At 45.7% G+C, this 24564-nt stretch overlaps 2 long non-coding RNA genes across 2 annotated transcripts; both read left to right on the forward strand.

Moving 5' to 3' along the window:
• Positions 1 to 4097: 4097 nt before the first annotated feature.
• On the forward strand, positions 4098 to 5857 carry LOC140581671 (uncharacterized). The gene is made up of 2 exons (XR_011984807.1): positions 4098 to 4687; positions 4969 to 5857. It is a non-coding gene; the product is annotated as an uncharacterized lncRNA (long non-coding RNA).
• Positions 5858 to 11663: 5806 nt separating this feature from the next.
• On the forward strand, positions 11664 to 19299 carry LOC111854097 (uncharacterized). Its single transcript, XR_002840606.2, has 3 exons — positions 11664 to 12030; positions 14717 to 15037; positions 19196 to 19299. It is a non-coding gene; the product is annotated as an uncharacterized lncRNA (long non-coding RNA).
• The last annotated feature ends 5265 nt before the right edge of the window (positions 19300 to 24564 follow it).

Here is a 24564-nt window from a genome sequence, read left to right on the forward strand (position 1 = left end):
ACCGACAACTGGGTGTAATCCTCAAAGGATTTTGCATCTATGCAGCACACAATCACAACTTGCAATTCTGGATTATGAGCCTGTCGGTGAAGAACCTAGAGACAGGGCCAACCAAGTCCCGCGGCAGCCGTTAAAATACACATATACACTCACCTAAAGGATTATTAGGAACACCATACTAATACGGTGTTTGACCCCTTTTCGCCTTCAGATCTGCCTTAATTCTATGTGGCATTGATTCAACAAGGTGCTGAAAGCATTCTTTAGAAATGCTAGCCCATATTGATAGGATAGCATCTTGCAGTTGATGGAGATTTGTGGGATGCACATCCAGGGCACAAAGCTCCCGTTCCACCACATCCCAAAGATGCTCTATTGGGTTGAGATCTGGTGACTGTGGGGGCCATTTTAGTACAGTGAACTCATTGTCATGTTCAAGAAACCAATTTGAAATGATTCGAGCTTTGTGACATGGTGCATTATCCTGCTGGAAGTAGCCATCAGAGGATGGGTACATGGTGGTCATAAAGGGATGGACATGGTCAGAAACAATGCTCAGGTAGGCCGTGGCATTTAAACGATGCCCAATTGGCACTAAGGGGCCTAAAGTGTGCCAAGAAAACATCCCCCACACCATTACACCACCACCACCAGCCTGCACAGTGGTAACAAGGCATGATGGATCCATGTTCTCATTCTGTTTACGCCAAATTCTGACTCTACCATTTGAATGTCTCAACAGAAATCGAGACTCATCAGACCAGGCAACATTTTTCCAGTCTTCAACTGTCCAATTTTGGTGAGCTCGTGCAAATTGTAGCCTCTTTTTCCTATTTGTAGTGGAGATGAGTGGTACCCGGCGGGGTCTTCTGCTGTTGTAGCCCATCCGCCTCAAGGTTGTGCATGTTGTGGCTTCACAAATGCTTTGCTGCATACCTCGGTTGTAACAAGTGGTTATTTCAGTCAAAGTTGCTCTTCTATCAGCTTGAATCAGTCGGACCATTCTCCTCTGACCTCTAGCATCAACAAGGCATTTTCACCCACAGGACTGCCGCAAACTGGATCTTTTTCCCTTTGCACGCTTAATTATTTTCAACATGTGGATGTTACTTTGACTCCCAAGAACTGGCAAAGTGCAGTGAATGAGCAGCAACAGAATGCTTTTACAAAATGAGAAGAGCAGGAATGGACATTGCCATGAAGTCGGAGCGCCACCTGTAGGCAGACTCCTGATTTGTGGCCACATTGGTCATTTTAACATGGAGAATAAAACTAACGACTGCAAGTGGAAATACAGGGAGCACACACACCCATCAGCCATAACATTAAAACCACTGATAGGTGAAGTGAATAACATTGATTATCTCATTACAGTGGCACCTGCCAACACATCAGCTTCATGAACACTCAGCTGAGGAAGTTAGTGTGTTGAAAGCAGGAAAATTGCACAAGCGTAAGAATCTGAGCAACATGTGACAAGGGCCTAATCGTGATGACTAGACGACTGGGTCAGAGCATTTCCAAACCAGCAGGTCTTGTGGGGTGTTCCCAGTGTGCAGCGGTCAGTACCTACAAATAGTGGCCCAAGGAAGGCCAGTTGGTGAAGCAGCGACGGGGTCATGGGTATCCAAAGCTCATTGATGCTTGTGGGGAATGAAGGGTAGCCTGTCTGGTTCGATCTCACAGGAGAGCTTCTGTAGCACAAACTGCTTAAAAAGTTAATGCTGGCTATGATGGAAAGCTGTCAGAACACACATTGCATCACAGCTTGCTGCATATGGAGCTGTGTAGCCACAGACCGGTCAGAGCGCCCATGCTGACCCCTGTCCACTGCTGAAGGCGCCTACAATGGGCACGTGAGCATCAGAACTGGACCGTGGAGCAATGGGAGAAGGTGGCCTGGTTTTATGAGTCCTGTTTTCTCTTACATCATGTGGAAGGCTGGATCCGTGTATGTCATTTACCTGGGAAGAGATGGCACCAGGATGCACTATGGGAAGGCGGCAAGTCGGCAGAGGCAGTGTGATGTTTTGGTTAAGGTTCTGGTGGGAAACCTTGGGTCCTGGCGTTCATGTAGATGTTACTTTGATACGTTTGAAACATTGTTGCAGACCACATACTCTCCTTCATGGCAGCGGTGTTCCCCGATGGCAGTGGCCTTTTTCAGCAAGATAAAAAGAATGGTTTGAGGAACATGAAAAAGAGTTCAAGGTGCTGAATTCCACAGATCTCAATCCGATTCAGCATCTGTCAGATGTGCCAAACACATCCGATCCATGGAGGCCCCACAATGCCAATTACAGATCGTAAAAGATTTGCTGTTAAGATCTTGGTGCCAGATACCACAGGACACCTTCAGAGGTCTTGTGGAGTCCATTCCTCGACTGTTTTGGCAGCACAGGGGGACCTACACCATATTAGGCCAGTGGTTTTAATGTTATGGCTGATCAGTGTATGCAGCGGGTGTTGGAGGGGGGAGTGGCATGGATATTCTGGCAGATTCAGGGGATCCAGTACTTTATAGGGGCCCCTTAATATAAAACAATATAATTTACATGCTCATTCATCCTTGCCCCACCCCCCACTTGGTAAATTCTACCATGGGGGACATGGGTTTCTTCACATTTAAAGTGATAACCCTAGTGGGGTAGGGGGGGGGGGCAAGGTGACATGAGTCAGGGGCGCTAGAATTTGTAGCACCACCCCTGCATGTAGGCATACATATATGTATATATTAGACCTGTCAAAATTAACGGGTTAACGCGGATTAATCCATCATCATGATTAATCTGATTAAAAAATTTTAACGCAATTAACCCATCTGCAGCGCAGAATGATTCAAAATCCCTGAAATGTCTCTGTCAACCCATTTCGGGCAGTTTTAGTGCGTTCCATTTGCCCTCGGAACTCATATTCCAAGTTTTGAAATCCACATCCGACATGCGCTCCAGTTTCTCGGAGATCCGAGAAATATCTTGGCGCAGCACAGAGGATCCCGAGTTCAGAATCCTAGATGGCTGCACCCTTTATCAACAGAAGGGAAAATTGTAGTTTTATACTCTTTAAGCTAGGGCTGTGCAAAAATATCGATACATCTAACTATCGTGATAATTTCTTTTACGATAGTGTATCGATAGTCAAACCTCAAGTATCGATCCAAGTTGTGCCAAAAAAACTCCTCCTCCGCTCCAATAGATGTCGCTAACTCGCTATCAACAAAACACTAAGCAGTACGATATCAGAAGTAAGCAAGACATGAGTGAGCATGGCGGACAATTTAAAAACGCCTCCAGCTTTTAGAGCTGACGTGTGGCTGCATTTCGGTTTCAATACGATACCAGGGAGTACCGAATTAGACAAAACAAATGTCATTTGTAAGCTTTGCAAATCTATCTTAAAATATTCAGGAAACACTACGAACTTGCGTTATCACTTAACAAGACACCACGCAGATGAATTAGCGGCACTGCGACCTCAGCCGAAACCTCTTGATTTAAGGCAAACTACACTGGATAACATCACTAACAAACTTCCGTCTACCTCAGCTCGCGCAAAGAAGATAACGGAATCAGTTGTGCATTTCATTTGTAAGGATTTGCGGCCGTATAGTGTGGTTGAAAATGCCGGCTTCAGGCATATGGTGAATACTATGGAGCCGCGCTACATGATCCCCACTCGCAGACACATAACGGACGTAGCAGTGCCCACAATTTACGAAGAGGTAAAGCTACATGTCAAAACATCGCTTGCCTCGGCAGAAAGAGTGGCTCTGACGTGCGATGCATGGACCTCCAGAGCAACTGAGTCGTACGTTACGATTACGTCACATTACATTTCAGATGAGTGGGAACTCGTTTCACATGTTTTGCAGACACGAGCAATGCATGAGAGCCATACTGGCAGTAACATTGCAGAGTTACTGAAAACTGCATTGGAGGAATGGGACATAAAATGGAAGGACCCTGTCGTCGTAACAGACAACGCGTCAAACATGACTGTAGCAGCACAGCTGGCCGGCATGTTGCATGTAAAATGTTTCGCGCATGCCATCAATTTAGCTTCACAGCGTGCACTGAAGCTCCCATCAGTCACGCGTCTACTTGGAAGAGTGAGACGCATAACCAGTTTTTTTAGACGCAGCACTACAGCCAGCCACGTACTGCAGCAAAAACAAAAGCTACTACAGCTGCCTGAACACAAACTTATGACTGACGTAGTTACGAGGTGGAATAGTGCTTTTGACATGCTGCAGCGGTTTCTGGAGCAGCAGCCAGCCATTTGTGCAGCCCTCCTCTCAGGTGAAGTGAGGAAGACTGAGAAGGACCTCTGCACACTCAATGATTCGGACATAACATCTGCAGAAGAAATTGTCAGCGCTCTGAAACCTATGAAGGTAGCTACGCTTGTCTTGTCAGAGGAGAGCACCGCAACCCTATCACTTGTGGCACCACTCCATGCCCAGATGATCCATGATCTACAAGAGAGCCCCAGTGAGTCCACCATGATAAAAGAAATTAAATCTGCTATATGCCTGGATCTAAACAAGAGATACTTGGATGATGAGCAGAAAGATATTCTTTATGTGGCCTCAGCTATGGATCCCAGATTTAAGGCTTTGCCCTTCCTGTCTGATGACAAACGCCAGGACATCTATGTGAGAGTCATTGCAGAAGCTGCAAGGTGCCAGGTAAGCTTTGCCAATAAACATTAGAATTCATTGTCAGTTAGACAAGCAAAAATATATATCTGTTCACATTTTCACATTAAAAAACATGATATATTAAAATGTAAGATATTTATTTTTAAATGTAAGATAAATTAGTTAACAACAACATAAATATATATATATTACATGGAAACTTAATGACCTAGAATTGTCACTGTTCTTATTTGGGACTATTTTTTGTTTCCTTAATTTCCATAAAATCAAAGCTAATTTTGGTGGGGTTTTTTGTTGTTTTTTTCCAGCAGAGAGAGACTGGAGTGGAGGCAAGAGAGACTAATGCAGATGTGGTGCCAGAGGTGGTGGATGTTCAAGGTCCTGTGCAAGAGGACATCCCATCCAAGAGACCCAGAGATTCTTTTACTTTAGCTGATCTACTTGGACAAACATATGGTGCAGTGAGACCCTCACTGAGAAAAACCACACATGAACTGGCAGAGGAGGAGATGAAAAAATACAAGGAAGCAGCACCCCTGTCACTTACTGGAGCCAATCCACTGGACTGGTGGAAGCAGCACCAAAACGAGTATCCACTCTTGTCACACCTTGCAAAAAGATACCTATGTATCCCGGGCACGAGTGTCTCCTCAGAGAGAGTTTTCTCTACCGCAGGGGACATAATCACAGCACAGAGGAGTGCACTTAGCCCAAAACATGTTGATCAAATTCTGTTCCTGAGCAAAAATCTAAAGTAGGCCTGCTATTGTATCCTGCTTGTTGTTGTTAACTTCAGATGGTTCTACAGTCACTCAGGAATGGTACATTTACTTACATTCAATGTTAATATGTAATCATTTATTAGTTATCAAAATATTTTAGACACTTAAGTTTCTAATAGTTTGGAGGCAAAAGATCGTTTTTGGTCTAACAGTTTGGTGACAATGAATACCTCATATTAGAGCATTTTGTTCCAGTTTTATGTTTACTTGATGCACTTTAATTTTTTTGCCACTTACTATTTTAGTTTTATAAATTGTTTATTTAATTTATATGTAACTTTAGTGGCATATACATTTTAGTTGAATGTTTAAGTGTTAAGTTAAGTGTTTAATAACAATATGGACTTCAATCACACTGTGCCGTTCTAACTTGGAATTGGAATGGATGGAAAATAAATTGGAATTGGAATTTTAATTCGTCTGCCTACTTTATCAAGTTGTCAATATAATGTGACACACATATACTAATACAAACTATTGCAATATATCACAATATGTATTGTATCGCAATATATCGCGATATATCGTATCGTGACCCATGTATCGTGATACGTATCGTATCGTGAGGCCCTTGCCAATACACAGCCCTACTTTAAGCACTACTTCTCATTTGTGGCTCATTAAATCGGTCGCACACGCTATACCGTCCAACTTATCTGTGGATGTGTTGCTACAGAGTTTTATATGTAAAGCACCGCACGTAATGTGTTATCAACTGATATTGCTAACAATGGCAATTAACCGGCTAGAATTGGACTTCATGATTAGTTGGATTATTTGTCGGATTTACGGTAGTTCGTGCTAATTGTAAGCGAACGAAGATAAAGACCATTTAAACTGAGGTACCTTAAATCCGACAAGTTGTCCGGCTAAGCAAAAAATCTTGCTTTTTGATATGGGTCCATGGTATTGCACTTCTGTGGCAGATGGAATGCATCCGACTCATGTTCAAGATGTTCAATAAACATGTTAAGTGCATATATATTCCCTTTTTTCTTGAGTCTGTTTGCAAAATTAAATGTGATTAATATAGATTAAAAATGAATGATATTTAATCGTGATTAATCTAAATTAATCCACAGCAACCCTGTGATTAATCTGATTAAAAATTTTAATCATTTGACAGCACTAGTACATATACATACATACATGCAGAATATATGCAGTATATGTATGGTACTAAATCAGGGTTCCCCGATTCCAGGCCTGGGTGGCCAGAATCCAGTACCGATTGTAGGTTTCCCTCCTCACATTTTAATCAGCTAATTACCAAATTTAGAAGGCATGTTTGAAATCTGCAAACTGTACTGTATTCTGACCCTCCAGGACCGGAATTGGGGAACCCTGCACTAGATGATGGGTCAGCTTCTTAGTCGCTTATAATTTTGTTATTTGCTCTTGCCTTCTCGTTATGTAACTTCTCAGCTGTGTTTTAATTCTGTCAGTGCTGTGATGCTCAGTCCCTCAGAATTAGTGTGTCTGCTCCATAGGAATGGGGGCCGAGAGCCGATCCCTATCAGCAGCATCCGTCACTGTCATTTATTCTTCTGTACTCTGCTGTTGCTTTTACCATCAATGCTTGTCTATGGACTCCTGTGCTTTATGTATTAGTTTTGCTTTGTGCTTTGGCACAGTACAAAGCTGTGTTGTGCTGTGCTTGATAATTAGTGCAAGGATGAAAGGATCTTGAAGCATCAGTTTGACTTGGGTGAACGGCATTCATTATCATCACCATTATTGTGATTATTTTTGTCATTTTGTTTTCGTGAAGCGGTTGATTATTTATGATCTCGCGCATAAATCTGCAGCTATAATTAGAGACTGCTGGTGAACATCAGCATTGTTGTTTTTAATCAGTCTGAATGTGGCCCCCCCTATTAGCCCCCTGCCATCTCTGGGAAGCCAAGCATCACAAAAAACAGACTCCTTCTCTTTTATTTTTTTCCAAGGCCTTTTAATAATACCCAAGAGTACCCCACGGCTCACTGTAAAGTCCTCATTTATTTCTGGGGGAGGACAAGAAGGTCTTTGTAGAGAAACAAACACAGAGTTCAGCTTGACAGCAGATACTAATGAGGGGTCGTGGGCGAGCCTTTTTGCGGGCGTCCCACAGCTGGGAGTCCACCGTCTGCCAAGAGCCCATCGTTGTTCAGCCTGGCCTAAGTTCGGGCTGGTCTCTGGTTTGGGCCGGTCTCTGGTTTGGGCCGGTCCCTGGTTCGGGCCACTCCATTTAATCAGACTACTGTCCTTGTCCCAGTATACATGTATGGGAGGGGAATCGATTTATTGACTCAAGTATGTCCGACTCCACTACAATAGGTGGCGATAGGGCTCCTTTCAGGCTGTTAGTATTGGGCTTTTTCCGGTTGACCCATTATGTCACAAACGTAAAAAAAAACATAATAAAACTGATAATAATGGATGTGTGGACAAATTAAGTGACACAAGCTCTAATTGCGATCTGGTCAGAAGAACATATAGAACAAGATCCGGATAAGAAAAAATGAAGTATTTTGTATATTATACTATGACAGCATGGTATTGGAAACTTTTCAAATATTGCAATGTGATTTTATTGTAATAAATATTTAGGTTTTTATGAAACAAAAAAGGTGGATTTCAACATAAATTTCTCAGTAACCCGTCTAGGGGTGATTTAAACACCAAGGATGAAAATGATTATGATTGTCTTGGAGTACAAATGCAGCGCTCATGCAAAAGTAGTGGAGGTAAACTTTAAACTGATTTTTAAACATATACTAGATAATCTTGAAAAGGAATAATCATTGAAATTGCAAAACTTGCTAGGTTTTTTTTTTTTTTTTTAAAAGAGTTTTAGACAGACTTAAACTCCCTTCACTATAATATCCATACCAAAATGAGGGTAAGAAAAAGCCTGATCTTAATCTAGCTGACTAATGATGTAAGAATTGAATGTACATAACATGCAATGTTGGTAATAATATGGCACATTGTCCAGTCCTGCTACAGACATTTTTTTAATTCAATACAAAATACCTGCCTCATGTAATGATGTCATTCAGCGCCGGTACCAATTTTTATGTTAGTGGAAAACCAACAACTTGAAGTACCGTAGTTTTGGTACCTTCTCGAAGTACCAAAAGTACGGTATTTCATGCTGTGGAAAAATGCCCTTTAGTCAAGCAGTGATTTGTACAGCCTTACAGCGATGTAGGTGCCGTATTGTTACGTTTGTGCAGGCAGGCGAGCAGGAAAACAGGTGAGTCGAGCCAAGCAGACAGGTAATTGGCTGGATAGAAGGCACACTAGGCACAACAAGCACGAGACACTACAACATCAATGACCGATCTGGGAGATAGTGGGAGACGCGGACTAATATACACAGGACAAGTCAAAAGGAACAGGAAACAGGTGATGACAATCTGGGATTAACACGAGGTAATGAGGTGGGCGTGGCACACACGAGGATCAGACACCGTATGTTGTACTTTTCTTTTCTTTTTTTTTACAAACGAGACGCATGGTATTCCTTGTGGGCTATGATATTATCCAAAGGCAGATGAATCCACTGTATGGCGCTGTCTGCTATGCTCCAAGGTTCTTCTGTGTACTGGCTTCTTCTGTTACTTCCGAGTCAAAGCCGGGGGGGGGGACTGTGGAGCATGCGCAGAGTGCCTAGGCCAGTTTGGGTCCGATTGAACATATACACGCAGGAGGAAGTCGACCAATTGCATTATCTGGGTGTCTTAGTCCGACTTAATGAAGTTCAATTTAGTACAATTTCAGTCAGACTAATATGTTTACATGTACTTTAAAAGTCCGGTTTTAGTCGGACTACACAATAATTCTGCTTTCTTAGTGTGTGGGGATGTGGAGACAGCCAGGGGGGTCTGAGGCCCTGAAAAAGTGCAGTGATGTGTAACTGCTGTCAGATATCTGCTGGTAGCAGACCGCACACAGATAACTGTATCTGGATTAACAGTCTCATATGGATTAGTAAAGAAACACTGGTGTTATTATGTTATGTATTTACAGTACTAGTAGGGATAATCCTGTTTATATGATTATTTTATTGGAATTTGTTTTCCTCTGTAGCAAAGGATTTTGCTATAAAGGCGTGGTAATTACTGAGTAAAATGGTAACAGACTTGTGTAGTAAAGGAAAGTGGAAAATTTGGTCAATACTACTGTTTAATTCCATGAATAATCTCAGGAAGTATGTGCTTGTCAAGTTCTAAGAGGCTGGATTGAGTAGCAGGCAGTTAATGTTTATTGCTGGTAGTTTCTTTCTGTTTTTCCTTACAAACTGACGTCTGAATTCCCTTGTCATCTGTAAATAATAACTCATCACCAAGGCACGCTGCAATGAAGCGGCTTTGACGAAAGCACAGTGACACCGTAAACAATGGGGTGATCTGCGCATTGATGCCCCCACCCTGCACACAGCTGAAACTTCATTCTGCCAACATACATAATCACACAATGACTACGCAGGACAGCAGTCAAGTCCAAGACAAGACCAGGACTAGTCAAGACCAAATCAAGACCGAGTCCAAAGAGGTTTGAGTCCAAGTCAATTCTGAATCCAAAGAGGTTTGAGTCCAAGTCAAGTCTGAATCCAAAGAGGTTTGAGTCCAAGTCAAGTCTGAATCCAAAGAGGTTTGAGTCCAAGTCAAGACCAAGTTCAGAGACGTTTAAGTCCAAGTCATCCCAAGTCCAAATGAAAGACACAGTCAAGACTGAGAAAGAAAAAAAGAATTGTCTTAGAAAACACTTACTTAGCTGTTCATAATTTTTTGTGTGATGCTAGAGAGACAAAACATCATTTATTTTAAGATGATCATTTTCCACTATTATTTGTTATTTGTTGTGTAAGGACACTTTAGGATGAGCATGGATACATCACAAAGATGAGGTTTAGCAGGCATACAATTGCTTACCAGCCAGCCAATATCAATGCCCATTTTAGATGGATTTTGAATTAATCAAATCAATGGCAATTTTCTGAACAAGCTTACTAATCAATGATTTTGTTTTGAAGGAGTTATTTCAGAAAAAAAATACATTTAAAGGCAGCTGGACTTGGTCAAAACCAAATATTTGGCGGGACCAATGGCTAAGACTAAAACAAGTCCGAGTGCAAATATCAACTCATCTAAGACAATAGAAAAACGTCTGAAGAGCACCCTCGATTGCTGCAGCCCTGTGATTCTCCTCTTACGTCTGTTCATTTTTTATTACTTACTGACCTTGTGTTGAGATATCGGTTCTAGGAAACCATGAACATATGAATGTATGTATATTTATATATTTACGATTTGGAGAAACATGCCTGCTAAGTAAATGAAGGTGAAGGTATTGTGTGCATCTCAGCCAATCGTGTTTAATGCTCTTCTTTGACATTGAGGTCTTAAACGTGGGCAGTCGGTCCCATGCGGAATGGAATACTTTTTCTTTGTCAGATTAGCTTGCTGAATACTGAATGAGCTATAATCCCCCCCCGCCCCCCATTTTCATTGTGGGATAAAAGCCTCACAGTACAAGGTCACCACAGTACAACAATAGACTTAATGCTTTGAGAAATTCGATTTTAAAATCTCACTTAACACTGAGCGTGTTTTAAAGAAAAAAACAGATGAGTTTATAATTAGGTCACTTTAAGAGCTGCTGCCTCCCCTGAACTCCGCTGATTCAAAAATATTGTTATAATACCGTTAAAATACACATATCTATGTATATATGTATGTATGTATTTGTGTGTGTGTGTGTGTGTGTGTGTGTGTGTGTGTGTGTGTTGGGGTGGAGGCGGGGGGGGGGGGGGGGGGGTGAGGATGCCTCAGATGGGCTTTTGTGTGTTGTTGTTCCAGCAGCTGTCAGGCTCAACGCCCCCACCATTTCACGTCTCATATCTCCCCAGGACTATTCTACTCCCCCCACCCGGGTCCCTCCCCCATCCCAGCACACAGCAGCTCCAGCTTCACCTTGGCCCCGCCCTAACGAGCACTGGATGGCAAGCGTCTGAAATACACACCAGGCGTCCTAGTGCCAGAGAGTGGTAGTGGGGGCCACCGAGTGGCATGGAGCGACTCCCCAGAAAAGCGGGATGCTTTAATTTCAAACAGAAAATTCAGATTTGCTAACTAAGTTATCCATTATACCCAGCCAACTTATCTTGCCATTCGTAGATTTGTCCACACGGTGGCAGCAGAGGCCCATTATGGCGCCGGCGCTCTTCATGCAGCTCCTTTGCACAGCTGCTGCTGATCTACACGCCCCTCTTCTCCTGCTGCACACGAGCCGGGGAGGAAATGAAAAGAAAACTCTGGGAAACATTATCCCAGAATGCTTTCTTCACCTTATTATTTCGACACGTCCGGGTAGTATACCTTTTCTGTTGATTTTTCGTTTTTATTGTGTGTGGTCGGGCAAAATGGAGCGTAATCTGGAGCAGTCTGGCAAAATTTTATAACGTGACCTACTTTCACATCCTCATTCTTTCCATTTTTTTTATTAGACCGTTGGGCTGGTGAGCCAATAGAAAGGACAATTATTTCGTTTAGACTTAAACCTGTATCCTGGAGCATTCTTTTCGCATGGATATGAAAGGTGAGGTTAGCGGCCGCGAGAGGTATTCTGTAGGACATTCGCCCTTGAAGATGATTGTTTGGCACAGCGAAGGGCGTATATGTTAAAGAAAAGCCCTTTGCCCCAGAAATGCACCCCACCCCATTCTGCACACGGGTGAGTGAGAGTACTTGCAGATGTGCCCCGGATCGCAGAGGTTATCCTAAGTCTTCACGGCTCCCGCCTCCAGCTGCCCCGGGCTCCGCATTGTGTGGCGGGGGGTTTACAGAGGGGAGCGGCTTGGCCCCCTCCCACTTTGTTTCATTCCACCTAGTTTCTCTGTATAGCAGGTTATACAGCACACATGCCTGTCCTGGATCGGTGTATGTCCCCCGGAAACCTCCCAATAAACTCCTTCAAAGCCTCTGTGCTGTTTAAATTTTACATGTCTGCCATTTTGTCATTTTATTCTTGTCCCAGTTATTGGTAGATGTATGTTGCGTTTGGTGGTGAATCTGGTGAATTAGTTTTATGATTACATGGAAAACTGTAGATATCAGTATATTTCTGCAAAGATAGATGGCACAAACCCTATACTTGCACTGCCTTGTTAAATCCAGTCCGTACATGTCTCATAACATTCAGAGGCATCTAAGATCCCTTTTAAGCGGTTGGACTGGTGTCGATTGTAGTGGTACACAGTCCCCGGCCTCAGAATACCCATAGGGGGCATGCAAACTGGGCTATGGGTCGTCCATCATGCTGATAGGTGCCCCCCCCCCCCCCCCCCCACACACACACACACACACACACACACTGCCATGTTGTGATTTAATTATGCTGTTTTGCACACACTGTGTCTGTGTGTGTCTGTTGCGTGTCTCTGCATGTGTGTTGTGTGTGTGTGTTTGGGGAGGGGCACTCCCCATGTCAGAGGCCCTGTCTGCCGTGCCGTGTTTGTGCCCTGGGTGACCACATCAAATCTCTTGCTTCAGGCTGCTCTGTGGGTTTCCTTTGGGGCCAGATAGGAGCCTTGGGGAGGCAGTTTACATTTGCCGTTTGAGATACTTTATAAAACTGATTTTAACATGCAAGCTGATCAGTAGATGCTTTTGCTCTGTTTGATGCTTTGCTGTTTGTTTAAGTTTGTTTTTGTTCATCCATAATGTTTACTTCATTTCCTTTTTCTGGAATTTTGTGCAATCCTACAAGTTCTCAGGTAGCATTTTAGTGGTATGTTAAGAATATTTATGTGTGTGAAGAATCCTTGCCACCCTGCGGCGGACAGCACTAGGTTTCCCCTCTTTAAACCCACACATGCAAGCTTACTCACTCACTCACTCACACACATCGATGACATGGCTGTGCCTCACGTTACCAGAAGCAGCCAGCAGGGGGAGCAGTGGGGAGGCAGGCACCACAGCACTGATGTCTTCTTCTACCATATATGGCCAGACGCAGCTCCCGCATTCAGCCTGGAGGCTGTGTGTGGAGCGCAGCCGCATTTTACCAAGGAGGGAAGGGCGGGGGGGTATTTCAAAGACATCCACCAAAGGAGGTGGGAGCTTTGGGGGGGGCTTCATATAGGGTTTCTGTGCAGCCTCAGCGTGTGTTTTCTGCGGCCTGGTTTAGGCGTGTCCCGCATCTGTAACAGGATGCATGATGATAATGGCTCCAGCGGATTAGCATTACTAACTAGTCCTGACTGGTAGTTTGAGGCTTAGTGTGATTGTTTCTGTCCCTCTAGCTATATTTTCCTCTATTCATGAGGAAAGTAATGTGCAGATAAACCTCCCCCTTAAACAGCTCCCTCCACATGCAAAATGCTCCAGCATGACCTTGACGACGTCCTGGGAATACGGTTTTTTATGTGGGGATGTTTTCTGGAAGCTTGTCTCACTGATAAAACAGGGGAGGATAAACCAAAAACAGCCTCTTGAGAGCATCTGACTGGCAGGATGGACCGGAATCTTCAAGACCCGTCATCTGGCTCTCCTACACTTAGCAAAAGCTAGAGTTCTGTCAAAGTGTCGTTAATGAATTCGGTTTCGATGCAGAGGCTCAGAATGGAAGGAGGTATAAGTCCAAGGGACGCTGTGCTTCCTGTGCAGCACGGCCGCCTTGAGTCATGTCGGACAGGAAGTGTGTGTGTCATGTCAGGGGCCATGGCTCTCTGTTGGTGCTGCTCGTCCGCCCTGCTGAATCAGTTACGTGGCTCACAGGCAGAGAGAAATGCTTCCTGTCACTAGCTGCCGTTTTCGGGGAAACGGGTTGTCAGTTTAGCTCTTGCTCTCGTCAGCCCCTCCTCCTGCCGTTTCCTCTCTTCTCTTCTCTTGTCTTGTCTTGTCTTCTCTTCTCTTCCCTTTCTCCATGCTCTGGCACTCCTCCAGGAAGCCGTGCCCCACTGCCACCAGTGACTGCCTGACCCTGTGACGTCGCCTTGCTATTAGCGGAGGGCTTATAAAAACTGCCACAGCACCTCGTGTGGGGTGTTCACTTCCCGCCACGGTGCGCTGCCTCAGTGGGGGCGCTGCCTCAGTGGGGGCGCTGCCTCAGTGGGGGCGCTCCCTCACGCCGCGACCCCCCCCTTCTCGCTTCGGCTGGTTGACAACTTTTGGCTGTGAAGGTCTCCAAACCTGTTTCACGGCCGCGATCCCATATATGAATAACAAACGCATGTACTTTTGTGACTTTTGTTCGTGTTTGTATTTTTACATCCATTTTTCAGGCTAGAGGCTTTGCTCCGTGGCTTTGCTGAGGGTCCATTAAGGCTGAAGGTACAGGCCCACCTGCCACCCCTACATACCACATCCCGCCCCTGGGGCCTCAAAACTGGGTGACCTGTCACAGGACCTTGCATGGTGCCAGTCACAAGCACCTCTGGCTCACTTTTGCCGGAATTATGGCCCGGTACCACAAGCCGCTTCGGCCCACCCCGCCACCCAAAGAGCATCCTTATCGGAATTCTCTGGAACCCAGAGCAGCCTGACCAGAAGCGAATGATCATCCAGCCTCCACTGTCTGTGTTCAGACATCCAAGACCGCAGAAGTAAGTGGGGGGGCGGGGGGGGGGGGGTTGATGTCACGTGTCCGATGCGACAGACCATTCCCAATCCACCCCACACCCTTTTTCCTGCACATACGTCTCCATGGCGATGAGTTTATGGACCACACCGCCACGCCTCCTGTCTCCAGCGACCCAGGCCGTGACGGGCGATTAATTGCAAAGCAGACGTGTGACCTGCTGCTTCACCACATGCAGTTCCTTGTGTCACCACCAGGGTGAGCCCTCTCACCATTGTCACAGCCGGCGGCAATCCCTCCTTCTTCGATTCACATCCAACGCAGACACCTATTATCCATTTGCCTGAGGAACCTTCTGGCTCTTACTCTACGACCAATAAAGATAATACACCGTGCTCCTCCCTAAATATGTAATTAATCATTCATTATTTCTGTTACATCCTCCTTTTTAATTATTAGGGTGGCTTCTGTCCACGCGTGCTGCAGAGCCGGCTCTCCCAGATCAGCGTGCAAACACGTCCGCAGCCTATCGTCGCTCCCAGCAGAGCCTCACAGCTGCTGCCACCTGCTACCTAACAGATGCCGCCTTCATTAATATTCTAAGTGCCTTCAAATATTTATGCCAGCTGCGTTTAGCTGCAGGCTGTTTCCATGCAGCTCCCAGTAGTGCCATTATTAGGGTGGCAGGATGGTGGCGCTGGTCAGTCATGGAGCGTTGGCTTAAAATGGCCTGCCTGCATTGGCAGTGACCGGCGTAGGTGTCCTCCTGCCTGCCTGGTCCTCCCACCCAATTTGGTCACCTTAAGTTTTCAGCAAACGGCTGCACGTAATTTCCATGTTTAAAATGGTTCCCTGATAAGTTCTACCTGCTAATGTTTCTCAGATAAGTACCCAGCTGCCAGGTGGGGGATGTGAACCTTTGGGCTGCCGTGAGTGAAGTGAAACCTGTGAGAATCAAAGTCGAACCTAAAGGAGCGGCCTGCCATTCTGTATGAGGCCTGAATGGCCGTTAACCCTCAACATCTGGCGAGGCTCGCTCTCCATACTTATGGATATTTGGCAGTTCTGGGTAGGTGCCTTTTTCAGGGTCATGGCTGGGACTTAAACCAGCAACCAGCGATGATGTTTACTGCCACTCAAACCATGTATTTATGTGGGACCCCCAAGGTTTGGAGGCCCCCTGTTGGCCATAAATGGGGGGGGGGGGGGTGAATTTTTGAGTAAGGGCCCTAGAAACAACAAACCATCTCCTGCCAGCATCCTTTAAGTCCTGAGCCCACATCCTTTACTGATGCTACCCCTTTGCTGAGGGCTGTGCTGTAATGTCCCATATTCCATTGCTGCTGCCTTGGGCCTGGGGGCCATTAGTCTGCAAGCACACTGTCTCCAGTGTTCTCATGGCTCCTTTGTCATCCCGAGAAGCATCTCCCCCTTCTGGCATGCGAAGTCAGCCACTAGTGTGTTTTTCTGAGCATCTATACAGAAAGTCCTCTGAACCTTCAAGATGCAAACATGCATGTTCATCCATTTTCTGAAACCACTTCTGCTATTCAGGGTCACAGAGGTTCTGGAGCCTATGGGCACAAGGCAGAGACTCAAACCCAGGTCTCAGAGGTGTGAGGCAACAGCCCTAACCACTACATCACCATGCTGTCCCCTGCATGTCCTGTCAATTCAAAATTGTTTTAATAATTGCAAATTAAGACCTGTGGTGGAGTTTGAAAGTTCACAGTAGCACATAACTTAGTTTGGATCTCTCATGCTTAATTCGGATATTCTTCATACAGTAACTTAGGCTCTCTTGCTAGCGGTAAGCTAGATCAGCTGACGGAACACAATGGAAAGAAGAACTGTTGTTGGTTGTTAAAATGTTTCGATAGGAGTTGAGGGTTGGAGCGTCACCAGCTGGATGCCCAAGGCTAAATTTGTTGGACTTGCAAACTTTTGCACTTGCGAACCTGCTCTCAGAACAGAGCTGGTTCATATCTTAGGGGCTTTATGTATTTCCATGAAAGCCACACATACAGGACAAGTGCTCTGTAAAGGGCAGGGAAAACGAAGCTGGCACACATTGACAGGGCAGGCCTGGAGGCCCACCTTGGTTTGGAATCCTGCCAGCTCTATCCGCGAGCACTCAAACCATGGATCGGCACTCAAATAGATAGCATGTAACTCTGAGCCCCAGCACCCTTGCTGGAGAGAGCTGACAACGAATGCTAAATCAGGACTGAGCCCACCAATGCAAATATCTATCCTGTGCAAAATGGGAATGAAAAATTCAATTTATCCTCTTTGTCCGATTAGACACAGATACACCTATTCAGGATGTAAAGTGTACCAAACATACACTGGTATTCGGCTGGCAGCCGGAGCCTCCGGTTCAACTGGTTTCCAGTTCACACAGAAGGTAGAACGCAGGCCTGCAATCACACAGCTGAACAAAGTCACATTATGCATGCAGCTGCCAAAGCCATGTGCCCTGTAAATATCACTGTTCATTGGCAGAAGTGCGCTGCTGGGAGGAGTCTTGAAAAGGGCCTTTCACATTGCTAGCAAACCCTAGACAGAGGCAGAGGGCGGCCACGCTTTTCCCTGATCAGAGGCAGAGGGCGGCCACGCTTTTCCTGGGCAAAGACAGAGAACAGCCATTGTTTTCCTTGGCCTGAAGGAGGCCAACTTTTCCCTGATCAGAGGGAGAGCACCTCCTGGTTTTTCCTGGGCAGAGGCAGAGAGGCGGCTGCGCTTTTCCCTGGGCAGAGGCAGAGGGTCAGCCACGGTTTTCCCTTGGCAGAGGCAGAGGGCAGCCACACATTTCCCTGGACAGAAACAGAGGGGCGGCTGCGGTTTTCCCTGGGCAGAGGCAGAGGGGTAGCCGTGCATTTCCCTGGGCAGAGGCAGAGGGGTGGTCACGGTTTTCCCTAGGCAGAGGCAGGCTATGCTTTTCTCTGGTCAGAGGCAGTGGGGCAGCCAGACTTTTCCCTGGTCAGAGGTAGAGGGGCAGTCATGGTTTTCTGTGATTAGAGGCAGAGGGACCACCACGTTTATCCCTTGGCAGAAGCAGAGGGTGGCCACACGTTTCCCTGGTCATAGGCAGTGGGGCAGCCACGCTTTTCCTGGGTCAGAGGCAGAGGGGGGCCACGCTTTTCTCTGGTCAGAGGCAGTGGGGCAGCCACACTTTTCCCTGGTCAAAGACAGTGTGGCAGCCACGCTTTTCCCTGGTCAGAGGCAGAGGTGCGACCACGCTTTTCCCTGACCAGAGGCAGAGATTCAGTCACGGTTTTCCCTGACCAGAGGCAGAGAGGCAGTCACGGTTTTCCCTGGTCAAAGGCAGTGTGGCAGCCGTGCTTTTCCCAGGTCAGAGGCAGAGGTGTGGCCACGCTTTTCCCTGATCAGAGGCAGAGGGGCGGCTATGCTTTTCCCTGGACAGAGGTGGAGGGGGCCGCCTTTTCCCTTGGCAGAGTTTACCAAGATGGACATCTTAGATTAAAATATTCGTCAGACGTGATTCTTCTGCGATGTGTGGATTTGTTGCTGGAAAATAGAATAAGCTCACCTGTGGAGTATGGTAAATTGCTGTGTTATTGCCATGCAATGTGATTTGCGTCCATTTGAACAGGTTTCCAGTTACATGAGGGGATGCTACCTTTGGCTGGCTGGGTCTCTTCCTGCAGCTTTCCCACGGGACCCTGGGAAAAGCGGCTCCACTCACACAGTTTTTCTCATCATGATTCTTACCCATTTCTGGGGAGATCTAAAAAATGTCCAGCAAATAATCAATAAGATGCATGCTGCTCTTTCAACATGTCATGACAAATCTTTGCACTTTCACATCGTTAATGGTGTTTGAGTATTTTACTGGGTTTCCTAGGGGACCGAGTAAATAGGAGCGTTGCCATGACTACCAAAAATTCCTCAGCATGTGAGGTACTGTGGATCAGACTCATGTAGAAGTAACCCTGAAAGGGTAATTTCAGTCTCCTTTAGTGACTAAATGGGGAAATGTTTCTCACGGGCTGTGATACACCAGTGGGCTGTTCAGTGCAGTGTGCCGAGTATTTTAGCTCTTCCTGCCATTTTGAATGAGTCGGCAATGGAACCTGGAGCGGATCACCATCTTTTACCACCACTGTGTCCGTGATGCAGCAGTGGCCTCTGTGCGATGGCTTTTTTTTCCTCACTGCAGTTGCGGTGTTGGTGCGAGAGAGGGCTGCACGTGGCCAGCAGAGGAAGGGGAAGAGCATAGAAATGCAGACAAAGGCAGGAACAGCCACAGAAGCAGGACGGAGGGGGTGCCGGGCTCATCATGCCATCTGGAGACCTTGGAAATCTGCAGCTCTTTGTCTGGGGGGGGGAGGCGGGGGTCTGCTTAATAGTCCTTGTTGGAACTGGAGGGGAAAAAAAACAGTTAAACCAAACACATGTGGTACTTGTTCTTTTTTCTCCTACATTAATCTCCTAAACTAGGGAGCTCTCATTTTCAGCTCTATTATAGAAGGACAAATCTTTGAAGGTGACTTTAGTTTCATTTGGGAAAATAAGGGATTATACCGAAAACAATTGAAATTAAGGAAGTACCATAAATAACCTTAAATAAGGTCAATAGTAAATGCACAGTGGTCTTAGCTTGGCGTAGCCTGTGGTTTTGCTGCGTGTGGCGCATGTTTGCAAGTGTGACGTGCTGCAGAGTGTCAGTTGTATTAGGCTGATTCCCTGCACCGATGTCAGGTTTGCGGGGGGGGGGGGGGGGGGGCTGCTGCAGAGGGTGGGGTCGGGGGGGGGGGGGAGTTTGCGGCTCCCCCTTCCTGGACGCCCAGTCGAGGCCCAGTGGTCATCCTGACACCCCACAGAAAACTCAATTTAATAAACATCTGTGACTGCAATGAAAAAACTAATAATGCAAAAACTCTTGTATTTTGCTTGGTTACTTACGGTTAGGGCTGGGTAGGGGTTAAGGTTGTCATAGTTAGCGTTAGCATTTTTCCCATAGAAATGAATGAGCGGTCTCCATAAAGATATGTTTACCCAATGTGTGTGTGTGTGTGTGTGTGTGTGTGTGTGTGGATTACGTTTATATTATTTTTTTGGGTCCCCACAAAGATCTGTGAATGCTATCAAAAAAGTAAAAGTGCTAAAAGTCTCATATTGGTTAGGGCTTGATTGGGGTTATGGTTGTTGATGTTGGGATTAGTTTTTTCCCCATAGAAATGAATGGAGAGTCCCCACAAAGATATGAATACAAACACGTATGTGTGTGTGTGTGTGTATGCGTGCATGTGTGTGAGAGAGAGAGGGAGAGAAAGAGAGAAGGTGTAAGTCATAAATGTTACATGACCAAAGCCCTCCCCCACCTCTGTCATAAGTCACTGATATGACTGTGAGTCTCTATTGAGCCTGAATCCACTAGGTGGCACCCAAGCATGGGAGCACTGAAACGGCGCATCACGGATATGTGAGGCAGGGGCGTGTCCTCAAAGTGACAGGCGTTAAAGGTGAGGGCAGTCTGGGAGCTCCCGTTCGCTGGGAATGTCTGCATGTGTCATGTGGGAAAGACGTGGGTGAAGAGAGCCTGTCACATGATCAGGGATAAACGAACTGAAAATGAGAAAAGCAAAGTAGGGGTGGAATTGGTTACCTAGCTGGGATGGGAGGGTCTCATAACTGGGACTACTCTAGAAAACCTAAATGTGGGTAAATGTGGATGTCTTGAAAAGGGTGGGTGGATGGATGATATCCTTTATTGATCCCATGGAAAAATTCAGCTGCATACAGCAACAAAGGGACATAGATATATAAATAAATTGTGAAGGTATGCTATACATACAATGCTAATGATGCTGTGAAAAAAATGAACAAATTACTGCCGTACAAATGAACAGGGGTGTACATGCAATGTTAGACATACTCACATCTGAGGCATTTAAACGCTGTCCTTGTTGGGGGGAGGCATTGTAGCACTCAGCGCTGGTATGAGCTCTGTGGCACCCCCTAGAGGGATTGGGTGGATTTGGCGGTGCTGGTGGGTGATGATGGTCTGCCGTGTTGGTCTGTATGTTGGCAGGAAAGCAGACAGCTGGGGGAGAAGAAAGTAATGCAGCAACTCCTATACACCTCCTCAGCACCTCCTCAGCCCTGTGACTATTCTGAACTTATCCTCCGAGTTTAACTCATAACGAGGCTACAGTAGGAGCTCTAGTATTGCATGTTTTTGTCTTACAAAATTTGCCTTTGTCTTTACTATTGACAAAAAGTGTCGAAGAAAAATGAGAAATATTTACTTGGACTTCCAAGGTATAATTCTGCATTATGAATTACGGAATGAATATTCAAGATTCAAGAAACTTTATTGTCATTCCAGACATGTTCGCACATGCCGTGGAGCGAAATTTAGTACTCAGGTCACAGATAAGCCAAGGAGCTAGTCACACACAATTAAAAAAATAAATATAAAGGTACTGGAGTATAAATTATGGAATATAAATTAGCGGTATGTACTGTGTCCAATACACAGAAGCCAACATAGAATGGATGCAGCATAAAACAGATCCAAGTAATTTACTATATAATAGTAATAACTTAGTTACTGTGTTATAATGAGCTTTATAGAATTGCATGAGTATAATAGAATGAAGAAAATGCTGTGAAAAAAAGATGCACAGCCACCATATTTATTCTTTAAGTGATCATTGACAAGCCAGCTCTGTTCAGCCGCTTTTATTTAGAGAACCTGGAAAGGATTTGCTTTCCCTCTTAGACGCTGCCGCTTATAGTAGTTTCCAAAGTGTCCTGTAGTCTCTCTGCCATCTGTTTTTCATTCACATGCATCTTTTCTTTTCTCGGCCCTTCAAACAAACACAGAGGTACATCAGCGTCCTCACTCTGTATGGCACTCTGGGCCGTGCGGTCGACAACCCCTGGGGACCAGGGCAGCCAGATGGGGCAAAGTGCTTCGCAGACATGTGACTTAGGGTCAGAGGTCAGGCGTCGCCGCTGGAGAGCTGGGAAACGGCAGAACGCCTCTCGATCACATTGTGCCGTAGGGTGCCCCCACTAGAAACAAAAACCCTCTGTGTGGACAGGGGGGTGGGGAACTCCAGCCAAGGCTCAGGGAAGAAAAGAAAGTGTGCTGTGCTTTTTCAGACAGGTCGCAGTGGGGCCGCTGCTCCGGTGGGCGGTGTACAGAACGGGGGCCACTCTGTCACGCTCTTCCAGGATATTAAAACGTGAATAATAAATGACATTGCCGCTGTCTGTCCTACCACCGAGCAGCAGAGGGCTTTAAACCGGAATCTGATGGTCACTGACAGTCCTGCGTTCCTAGTGTGTGTGTGTGTGTGTGTGTGTGTGTTTTTATATTATTCCCAACAAAGAACAGCTTGTTGTTGTGATATGTTTTTGCCAACTGGGCCGATGACAGTGGGTAACTGAATTGGAGAGAAAAGTCGGCATTTGTTCTGTTGAAATGAAACTTCAGGTTGCAGTGGAACTCAGTGAGGGGTCACCTTAAAGTCTGGTCCAGAAAAGGCACATTCCAGACACACTGAATGTGACTCTGCACGGGAGCGAATGTGAGTCTGTGAAGGAGTAAATGTTACTCTGTGCAGGAGTAAGTGTCACTCTGCACGGGAGCGAATGTGAGTCTGTGCAGGAGTAAATGTTACTCTGTGCAGGAGTAAGTGTCACTCTGCATAGGAGTGAATGTGACTCTTCCCAGGGCAGTCTCCGGGAAGTCTGGAGGGAGGTTGACTCCAAAACCCCCACTAGTAGTATTTCCCTGTAATTCTTTTGTTGCTTCTTTTTTCAAACCCCCACCCCCACTTCCCTGTGGTTGCCTCAAGAAATTCAGCTGTAAGTGGTGATGCTTCCTGGTATCAGTCGTGTTACATCACGGTCCTGCTGTCATCACTGCCTGATGCGGCATGTGGCTTCTGTGCCGAAATAGACTGTAGTCAGTCTGGTTCAACGGTCGAGATTAGCAAATGTTAACACGTTTACACTCGTTTTTTTTTTAAGGAAATGATTAGCACAATTGCATTTGCTTTCCTCTCTTTTTGCAAGCATGTGTTACTTCACTGGTCCATGTCTTATTTGATCCAGGTTTTGTTGGATAACTTTGATGTTCACAAGGCACATTTTAGGACTTCGCCTCTGCTTCAACCGTTTTTCTGTGCCGTTCCTGTGGCCGTGTCAGGAGGCTGTGTCTCCCAGGGCACAAACATGGACACTCACACTTTACCTTTTCATTTTATCGGAGCCTCAGTGTGTTTCTCCCGCCTGGCCAGACAGCAAGCGGCCGCTCCCAGCAGAAGGCGGGCTCTCTCTCTGCGAGTGCTGGGGAATCACCGGGTGCGGCCACATGATCTGTTTCTGATTTGACACGGTTGGCGAGGATACAACCATGTGCTCGCGGCCCCCGGCTGAAATCTTCCCTGCACTCGAGTCTCAGCAAGGGGGGATTATTGGTTAAAAATCGGGGTTAGTGTTGGTTCATCACGGGCACTGAATCATTTTTCTAGGTTAATGCCAGTGATAAATCCACCCCCATTTAGTGTCTCTCCTCTCGGGCTGCTGTATGTAAGGGACTCTCTGTTCTCACAGCACGTGACCCCGCCTATTAACAGAGGGAGGAAGAGTCCCGTAAGAGGCCGTCTCCTTATGGGGGCCGCACTGAGACAGCTGCTGCTTCAGGGTTTGTGGTGTCCTGCAGCTTCACGTCACATCAGGGTGGCATAGAATAAACAGGCACGTTTCATATACACACACACACAAAATACAAATACATATATATATATATATATATATATATTTGTGTATGTATACCAGTGGTTGATTTTAAGTGTGATTTATATATCCCAGTATACCCTTTCATGTAGGCACATGCTGGTAATGATAATTACTATGGTAATTACTGGCTGATTACCAGCTGAACCGAGAGACCAAGAGGAATTGCGATGTAATCACGTCTGCGGTTGTCACCTTGGACATCAGCTTATAACCAAACGTGTGTGTGTGTGTGTGTGTGTGGGTGGGGGGGGGGGGTGCGCTTTCACAGCGCCCACCTTTGCCGGCTTGATCCCCAACCCCCAGCCCGCTCATCATCCAGCTCCGGTTTCCATGGCAACCCCGCTCTCAAATGACTGTGGCGTTCGGCTTTCAAGGCGTCTGAGATCCCTGACTCAACACAAACAACCCAAATAACTGCCTCATTTTATCCTTCTTTAAGAGGAAAGTAAAGAAACATCAATGTAATCTTTGGCCATGAATATAATATCTACTTACTAATTCATTCATAAATGTGTTTTTATGGTTTTAATACAATGGTGCTTTAAATTAACACACACAGTACTGCCACAATATTGGTAAGTACTTGACAAATAAATATTGCATATGCATTTATGATATATAGTATGACATATATTTACCTACAGTGCTAACTGGCTTTTGCAGACACAGGCCCAGTCTGACCTTAAACACCTGGCAGTCATGGACGCGTTTGGTGACATTCCCTTTGACCTTGCTTTCAGTAAATAAAGCAAAGTGAATCATGGGGGCTGT

Source organism: Paramormyrops kingsleyae, chromosome 22 (assembly GCF_048594095.1).
Source record: "Paramormyrops kingsleyae isolate MSU_618 chromosome 22, PKINGS_0.4, whole genome shotgun sequence".
Lineage (NCBI taxonomy): Eukaryota > Metazoa > Chordata > Actinopteri > Osteoglossiformes > Mormyridae > Paramormyrops > Paramormyrops kingsleyae.